This window comes from Triticum aestivum, chromosome 3B, assembly GCF_018294505.1.
Source record: "Triticum aestivum cultivar Chinese Spring chromosome 3B, IWGSC CS RefSeq v2.1, whole genome shotgun sequence".
Lineage (NCBI taxonomy): Eukaryota > Viridiplantae > Streptophyta > Magnoliopsida > Poales > Poaceae > Triticum > Triticum aestivum.
The window spans coordinates 454,085,758-454,095,921 of record NC_057801.1 but is presented as its reverse complement, the minus strand read 5'-3'; positions in this window follow the sequence as shown (position 1 = coordinate 454,095,921).

Below are 10,164 nucleotides of genomic sequence, written 5' to 3'. Positions count from 1 at the left end.
CCCTCAAACTCCTCCCCTTTACCTTCATATACAATTGTTTTACATTCCGCTGCTATACTCTTAGAATTGCATGTGTAGGTTGATTGCTTGACTTGTGCTAAGTTGCTAAAATCTGTCAAGAACTAAAATTGGGAAAGGCTAGATTTTTATTTGGTCAAGTAGTCTAATCACCCCCCCTCTAGACATACTTTCGATCCTACAAGTGGTATCAGAGCTTTGGTCTCCATTTGCTTTGATTTCCATAGCTTTTGGTGGTCATAGCCTTGGTTTCACAACCTAGGAGAGTATGGCGTCTGGCGAGGGAAACTACAACCGTAGAGGTCCTTACTTTGATGGTACTAATTTTGCTAGTTGGAAGCATAAGATGAAAATGCATATTCTTGGACATAACCCCGCCGTTTGGGCTATTGTGTGTATTGGCTTGCAAGGTGAATCCTTTGATGGGAGAGAACCGAACGGTGAAGCTACTGCGGAAGAGTTGAAGATGATGCAATACAATGCTCCAGCTTGTGATATCCTCTTCAACAGATTGTGCCCCGAAGAATTCAACAAAATCAGCCGTCTTGAGAATGCAAAGGAAATTTCGGATACTTTGATTGATATGCACGAAGGTACCGACTCCGTCAAGGAATCCAAATTGGATGTGCTTCAAAGTCAACTTGACAGGTTCAAAATGAAGGATGGTGAAGGCGTCGCTGAGATATAATCTAGGCTTGCTCTTATCGCGAAGTGAAGAGATGACCGATAAATTCATCATCAAGAAGATCCTAAGAGCCTTGGATGGAAAATATGATACCGTGTGTACATTGATCCAAATGATGCCCAATTACAAAGATCTTGTGGCACCCCAGCTCAGAGCGACCAGTTTCCTTGCATTGCCAGCCCAGAGACCTTGTCTTTTGGCAACACACAACAACATGGTACAGAAAACAACCGCTTTATTCATGCTAGCGGAGCATAGTTCATATTACAACAGTTAGCGAGGCCAAGCGGCACACACGATGCGGCTGAACAATATGTACATTATTTAGTGAACATAAAGTAGCCTCGATCATGACAACTACTCGGCAGCGGAACAACGGCGTAGTGGGACTCCATAGCACAAGGACACCAACGTGGACACGGTCTAGACTCGGACTTTCCTGAAATCTGGCATGACACACCAGGTCAGTACCTTGAATGTACTTGCAAGCTCACAATAAGCATAAACAAGATGACAGACAATATCATGATATTTATCCAATCAATCAACAATGCAACCATATGTCCAACATGTTGTGACTATGGTCAAAACGTACTCATTCTCCCGACTTGCTTACCAGATGTGACCAATAAACATGATATTAACACAAACACACTCGTGATCCTTACGACGATCACAACCCGATCATCTCATGGCCAAATCAACATGATGGACTCACTGCCATCCTTAGTGCAATTTAGTGTGCATATTTATTAAGTGTTGACCCACGGTGTACCCTACTTTCGAGCGTGTCCGTAATTGTGGACTTGGCTATCGATAGAAAAAATTGTAGAGGTTAGTACACTGTACCCACACTACAGAACCCATGGCCTCGCACTCCCATTCGGGTGGACCAACAGTGTTCCGACGAAACCATTTCATTGTCATGACACTCTCCCGGCCCGGCCGACTCAGACCCCACCAGGCTAGTCCTGGGTGGCCCTGTGTCTACCTCCAGACACCTCGACCACCATCGTGGCCACGATCCACTCTGGGATCCGGTACCAAAATTAACTTAACAACGGGCTGACAAGGTTATGCTTGCCTACCGGGCCAGGGTACAGCACGCCCATAACCTTCCCTAAATGGAGGCACCGACCAGAGGCACGACAATGAAACGCATTAAGGTCGTCCCATACCGGCAAATGTGGTTGCACTGGGAAAGACTCGTTTCAGCGGCACCACGACCCGGTCAACAACATGTTCAAGTTGAATTATTAATTAGGTTCACCTTAATGTGAAAGGAAATAACCGGTGTCATACTACCATACCATGCATCAATGAACATATGCATCACATAACCATGCCAATACTGCACCAACCACGCTCCTACGGAGCCATCATCAACACATGCTACTATTCTGGTTAACATCTCACTTTACTTATACCAGAACCATTTCTAGCATTCTCATCATTATTCACCATGCAAAATAATATTTAAACTACTCATCAAACTCCATGACCATATTATTTATTTACCACTTGCAACTAAGTTCTCCTTATCTTGCCAACATTATTTACTTCAAACATTCTAAAGTTCAAGTATTTTAACACAACAAGCATATAACAGAATATATTTATTATATAAATAATTTAAATGCATCAATATTCATAAGTTCAAGTATGAAAATCATAAATATTGAAGTGTCACCATGAAAATGTTACTGTGGCTTGCCTTAGTACTGATGAGGTTCACAAAGCTCCTGGTGATCCTCAAGACAAGCTGGCTCTGCTGAAAATATTCAAAACCACAAAAAGAAAATATCAAGAAACCTTCTAAAAATTGCCAGAAAATCTAGACAGCAAGGAAAAATCCCATCTTTTGGGTGTTGTTAGATTTTTGGACACAGAACACGACGCAAAAAGAATCACTGCATTTGGACTTGTAGATAAAAAGTTATGGCCATTTTAAGTTTCCTCTAATTTAAATGAATTTGAAATAATAAACAGAGGGGGTGACGTCGAAGGCGTAATCTCCCGGGGCGCCACCACTCATACCGCTTCGCGCGCGTAATCAGTGGCTAACTAGTGGGCCCCACTAGTCAGGCCCGAGGGAGGGGAGAAGGAAACAGAGGAGCGCGGCGCTTCGCCGGAGCTCACGCCGGCGATCAGACTTCTTGGAGGCAAACTAGAGGGAGGGATCGACGGAGAAGGTGATTGCGCACCTGCCCGTACCCGTAGCGTAGCTAACGGTGGCCGGACGGCGTCGGATTTGACCTCTCCATCGGCGACAGAAGGCGGAGGTTGCCGGAGTTGAAGAAGACGGTGGCTTGGGGCTGCTCCAGGGGCTCTAGCTAGGTGCGTTGGCTTCACGGAGGAGAGGCGGAGGCCCTGGCGGGGTCGCCTTGGCTTGGGAGAGGCCGGAGCTGCGGGAACGATCCAGAGGGGATCGCTGGTGAGCTCGGCTCTGGGACGGCAGCCCGCGGCCCGCCCGGCCGAGCTGCGGCTTCTAGTGGCTCTAGGAGGGAGTGAGAGTGGGTTGCGATGCTCCAGGAGGCTGCAGAATAGGCTTTTATAGGCGGGACGGCAAGGAGGGCTCGGGCTCTGCTGGAGGACACCAGTCCCCGGCGCTCAGTGATGAACGGTGCCAGAGAGCGATGGAGAAGGCGACGGAGGTCACGCAGCAACTGTACGCGGGCGCAGACGAGCACAGGAATGAGGGGGAAAGAGACGAACATAGTGCGCGGGCACTGTGTCGTTGGCCGGACTATGCCCGTGCTCGCTGCGGTGAGCTCCGGCGTTGGCGAGCGATAGGGTGGAGTTATGGAGGCGGAGACGAGGATGGTGGTGAGGGGTAGCATGCTCTGGCCGGCCGAGTAGCGAGCACATGCTCAACAGAGGCGTTGGCGACGCGCAGAGCGCGCGTTTGGCATGCCAGCACGCTCGGACGAATGCGATCACCGCGTGGACCATGACATCAGGCCACCTATGCACTAACAAGGATGTCTGGCGTGTAGTCCTTAGTAGACTGAGGTGTTACCATGGCTCGGTTTGGTTCCAGGTGCAGTAGAAGTAAAATGGTGATGAGGTTAAGTTACTGGACAGAAACTTTGGGGAGTTACTGTGGTCAAACCACAGGGATTCAAGGGCTGAGCTTTGGGGTTTTACTGTCTCTTACTAAGGTAAATAAGCTCAGGGAAAACCAGCTGCATTGGAGCTAGTAAAAAGGTAGTTGCTGTAGAAACTACCATTTCAGCCCAGAAGTGATTTTATTTTCTGTAGCCAAAATATTCCAAAGAGTGGTGAAATATTTTTGCCCAGAAATGTGACCTAGGGTCCAAATAATAATTGGGATTTTTCTCAGGATTTTTGGGGCAAAATAAATTAGGGTTGCTTTGGAACTCAAGGAGTTAGCTAGGGTTTTGGAGGCAAGAATGAATATTTTTCATTTAAGAAAAATATTCCAAGCAATATTGTTGGGTTGGCCAGGGGTGAAATGATGGCTTTGAGGTGGAGACGGAACACTTGGGTGAAATTCAAGGGATACCCAAGTGGTTAAGTCCAAATGAAATGATTCAAAACTCCAAATCCGAAATCAACTCAGCTGAAAATCAAGCAAAGAAAACAGGGCAAAAAACAGGCTGTGACAAACCTCCCCCACTTAGAATGAATCTCGTCCTCGAGATTCAGTTGCTTGGGAAAACCATTCTGGATAACATGCCCTTAGAAAATCTTCTGATTCCCAGGTTGATTCTGACTCGGTATGATGCATCCATTGAACCCTGTAAAACTTTCGTGACTTACTGCGAGTGACCCTTTCTATCTGATCCAAAAAATTTACTGGCCTCTCTTCGTAGGTCAAGTTCTTTGCCAGCTCTATCTCTGCCAAATCGGTCTTTTTCTCAGGTGGTGAGATGCACCGTCGCAGTTGTGAAACATGGAACATGTTGTGCACGTCTGACAGTTCAGGGGGCATCCCCAACTGATATGCCATAGCACCTACTCGCGTCATGACTGGAAATGGACCAATAAACCTGGGTGCCAATTTTCCACGGGTTTGGAACCTTTTTATTCCTTTCATGGGTGTGACTCGAAGGTAGACATGTTCTCCGGGTTCAAAACTGATCTGCCAGTGCTTTGCATCGTAATAACTTTTTTTCGCGATTTGGCCAGTTGTAATCTGTCTCGGATCTCCTTGACTTGCTTTTCAGCTTCCAGCATGAGATATGTGCCAAAAATATGGCTATCTCCGGTTTGAGACCAATTTAGTGGAGTGCGGCACTTACGGCCATACAAAGCTTCATATGGTGACATCTTTAAACTGGTCTGGAATCCATTGTTATACGAGAACTCGGCGTACGGCAAGCAATCTTCCCATTGTGGTCCTTGGGCTAAAACACAGGCTCAGAGCATATATTTTACTTTGCTTGGGTCCACAGCTATACCTTCAGCGGATAGCACATGCCCGAGGAATCCAACTTGCTTGAGCCAAAACTCGCATTTACTTAATTTGGCGTATAATTGGTGCTCACGGAGTCGTTGTAGCACTGCGCGGAGGTGTCCTTTATGCTCTTCTTCACTTCTTGAGTAAATAAGTATATCATCAATGAAGACGACCATGAACTTATCGAGGAAATCCATGAATACTTTGTTCATCATGTGCATGAAGAAGGCAGGGGCGTTGGTGAGGCCGAAGGACATGACGACATATTCATAGAGACCGTAGCGAGTGGTGAACGCGGTCTTGGGAATATCCTCCTTTTTATTTTGAGCTGGTAATATCCAGTCCGCAAATCAATCTTTGAGAATACCTTGGCTCCACTGAGCTGATCAAACAAATCATCAATTCTTGGCAGAGGGTATTTGTTTTTGATCGTGACATCATTCAACTGTCGGTAGTCCACACACATACGAAGGCTACCATCTTTCTTGTCCACAAAAATAGCGGGTGATCCCCATGGCGAGGAACTAGGGCGGATATATCCTTTTTGGAGCATTTCATCGAGCTGTTTCTTTAGCTCCACCAATTCGTATGACAGCATACGACTGGTGTATTGGTGTGGTTCCGAGCACAAGTTCTATTGCAAACTCAAGCTCTCGGTCAGGTGGCATTCCTGGCAGTTCTTCTGGGAACACATCGGGAAACTCACTGACCACCGGAATTAATTCCATTTCTGCTATTGCTGTAAAAACCATTTCCTTGGAGGGTATGCTTCTACAAGCAATAAACTTGGTAGCTTGTCCATCTTGTTCGGTCAAGTTGACTTCTCGGGTCGCACAGTTTATGCATACTTGGTACTGAGTCAGCCAATTCATACCCAAGATAACATCCAATTTATCAGACTCAATAAGTATCAAAGACGTTGGGAAACGGATTCCGTTTATACTGACTTCCAGATTGTGGCAGACAAGATTGCTTTGAATAAGAGATCCCGGAGTTTGTACCAGCATATTCTTGCCCAAAAGTGAACAAGGAAATTTGTTTTGGGCAACAAAACTCCGAGAAATAAAAGAGTGGGAAGCCTAGAGTCAAATAAAATTACTGCAGGTATGTCATTAACAGGGAATATACCAATGACGGCTTCGGGATTTTCTTAGGCTTCGTCGACTGAAATATGATGAATGTATCCCGTGACTTCGTGCTGACTTGGACCGGCTTCCAAATAATGGATTTGAGGCTTGAACGTAGCATTGGTCTGGTTGTTCTTGGGACACTATTTGGCATAATATCCGGTTTGTCCGCAACTATAACATGAAATGTTGCGTAGGCGATTCTCCATAACTGGGTTGAGCACGTCCTTCTTGACTTGGGTGGCGGTCTTGTTAACATTTTGTTGCCAAGTAGGCTGGTACGCCACCGGAGTTGGCTGTCAGGTACGAACCTTCTGCACTGGTTGCATTTCCTTCTTGGGCTCAAACTTGCGCTTGTGATCATTATGGGCGGACTTAATATCTGACACGAGCTTGTGTTCCCTTTCAGCAATGAAAGCCTTGTTCACCAGGGTTTGGAAATCTGGAAAATCGAACACACTGAGAGCACAGCAAAGTTGCGGGTTTAATCCACCAAGAAATCAGTCCATCTTCCTTTCTTCAGTGGCCACGTCATATTGAGAGTAACATGACAGGTGATTGAATTTATGCAAATATTCTCCCACTGACTGACTTCCTTGGAGGAGTGTGAGAAATTCACGCTGCTTAGTCTTCATAATTCCCGCAGGGATGTGATATTTCCGTAATTGCTCCTTGAATCTTGACCAGGTAATTACTTCATTCTCAGTCCCTATGGCTTTCTCATTTTCCCACCATATAGAAGCAGCGCCTTCTAGATAATGTGTAACAAATGGAACTTTATCCTCTTCATCAGTTTGAGCAATCTCAAGTTTCTTTTCCATAGTTCTTAACCAATCATCTGCATCCAAGGGATCGATGGCCTGACTAAAACTGGGAGGCTTAGTCCTTTGAAAATCAGATAGCTTGGAGTGAGGGGCGGGCTGATTTCCATTCTGTCCAACCATTTCTTGAATACTTCTGAATATTTCCATTAGATCATTGTTTCGTCGTTCCTTAAACATACCATAATTTGCTCTGTGGAGGGTGGATTTGGCGGTGGAGGCGGTGGTGGAACGTACGGCTCGGGTGATTGGCCTGCCTGTCGTGCGGAACGCCGAACAGGAGAATCCTCGTGAACGTTGCTACTGCAGCCTCCCCGCATCATCCTAATATGATTTTTCCCAAGTCAACACAACCGAGATGAGAAGCATTCAACAAAAACTGGGGAGAAGCCAGCAACAAAACCAAGCGAAACCGAAAAAGGCGAATAAAATACGGCGAATAAAATAAAGTCCAACATAATTATACATAGACCCATACATGAAAGATAACAACATGACAGATCCAACTACCCTCATACATGAAACATCATAACTAATATGACTACATCCGTACTCCATCCCGATGACTGAGAATACTCACAAGCTCTACTGCTCAGCTGGTGCTGCGGGGTCCTCTCCTGAAGCGGACTCGGATCCAGAACTGACGGGGTTAACGGAGACCTCCGGGTTAAAAGTGACACGATGATGCTGCCTCAAGGGCTCTCCCTCTGGGGTAGGTGGAGGGTGGATCATCGGGGCTACAAGAGTGGCGAGGAGTGAAACCCACTTGGCAGGTGCACTTAGTGGACTCACAGTCGCGGTGCCCGAGCTACTCGAGGGAGTAACTGGAGAAACAGGGGATCTAGAACTGGCAGGAACATAGGGAATAAATCCTACAGATGGAGAAGTAGTGGCTGAGCGAGCAGAGAGTAAAGTAGAGGCTAAAGCAGTATGGGCACGACTCAGCTCACGAGCCAGCTCGTAGATCAGAAGATAGCTAGCAGTGATGTAGCGAGAAAGGTGGCTAGCTACACTATCAGACTCCGAACCAATGATAGGGAAACGGACACGACCATTATCGTGAAGAGAAGGGTAGTAATGGAAACCTGGGTGATTCTGCATCCGGACCTCGTTGTAGCGGAGCTCAACAAGTACCTCGAATGCAGCAAACTGGACAGACTGAGAAGCGGAAGAAGCATAGCCGCTACGAGAGACACGAGTGTAAGAGCCGGAATCGGAACTGGTGCGCAGAGTAACCACGGCGTGATACTCATACACTGAGTCAACTAGGTGCTCCCGGTACACACGATAGACTGGATCATCTCCATGAGGGTACAGCCGACGCCACACGTTACGGAGGAGATGCGGCGATGTGTACGGCATCAGCTACAACTGGCATGGATACATCACCGGAGCCATCTACACTCACAACCATTAGCAGGTTCGCATAGAAAAAAATATAATCAGTGCAAGCAATGGAACAACCAGCTACAGTTATTACCGACACTCAGCTACAACCCGTATCTAGCGTGCAGTTAACTCGGCTTAGTCTAGCGTGGCCTACAGTCAGCGCGGCTCTGATACCAAGCGTTGTGGCACCCCGGCCCAGAGCGACCGGTTTACCTCGCATTTCCAGCCCAGAGACCTTGTATTCTGGCAACACACAACAACATGGTATAGAAAACAACTACTTTATTCATGCTAGCGGAGCATAGTTCATATTACAACAGTTAGCGAGGCCAAGCAGCACACACGGTGCGGCTGAACAATATGTACATTATTTAGTGAACATAAAGGAGCCTCGATCATGACAACTACTCGGCAGTGGAACAACGGCATAGCGGGACTCCATAGCACAAGGACACCGACGTGGACATGGTCTAGACTCGGACAGCACTCCTTTTCAATGGGACTTTCCTGAAATCTGGCATGACATGCCAGGTCAGAACATTGAATGTACTTGCAAGCTCACAATAAGCATAAACAAGATGACAGACAATATCATGACATTTATCATATTAATCAACAATGCAACCATATGTCCAACATGTTGTGACTATGCTCAACAGGCACTCATTCTCCCGACTTGCTTAGCAGATGTGACTAACAAACATGATATTACCACGAACACACTCGTGATCCTTACGACGATCACAACCCGACCAACTCGTGGCCCGTGATCCTTACGGTGATCACAACCTGACCAACTCGTGGCCCGTGATCCTTACGGTGATCACAACCCGACCAACTCGTGGCCCGTGATCCTTATGATGATCACAACCCGACCAACTCGTGGCCAACTCAACATGATGGACTCACTGCCATCCTTAGTGCAATTTAGTGTGCATATTTATTAAGTGTTGACCCATGGTGTACCCTACTTTCGAGCGTGTCCGTAACCATGGACTCGGCTATCAATAGAAAAAACACTCTGCAGAGGTTAGTACACTGTACCCACACTACGGAACCCATGGCCTCGCACTCCCATTCGGGTGGACCAATAGCGTTCCGACGAAACCATTTCATTGTCATGACACTCTCCCGGCCCTTCCGATTCAGACCCCACCGGGCTAGTCCTGGGTGGCCCCGTGTCTACCTCCAGACACCTTGACCACCGTCGTGGCCACGATCCACTCTGGGATCCGGTACCAAAATTAACTTAACAACGGGCTCACAAGGTTATGCTTGCCTACCGGGCCAGGGTACAGCACACCCATAACCTTCCCTAAGTGGAGGCACCGACCAGAGGTACGACAATGAAACGCATTAAGGCCATCCCACACTGGCAAATGTGGTTGCACTAGGAAAGACTCGTTTCAGCGGCATCACGACCCGGTCAACAACATGTTCAAGTTGAATTATTAATCAGGTTCAACTTAATGTGAAAGGAAATAACCCGTGTCATACTGCCATACCATGCATCACTGAACATATGCATCACATAACCATGCAAATACTGCACCAACCACGCTCCTACGAAGCCATCATCAACTCATGCTACTATTTTGGTTAACATCTCACTTTACTTATACCAGAACCATTTCTAGCATTCTCATCATTATTCACCATGCAAAATAATATTTAAACTACTCATCAAACTCCATGACCATA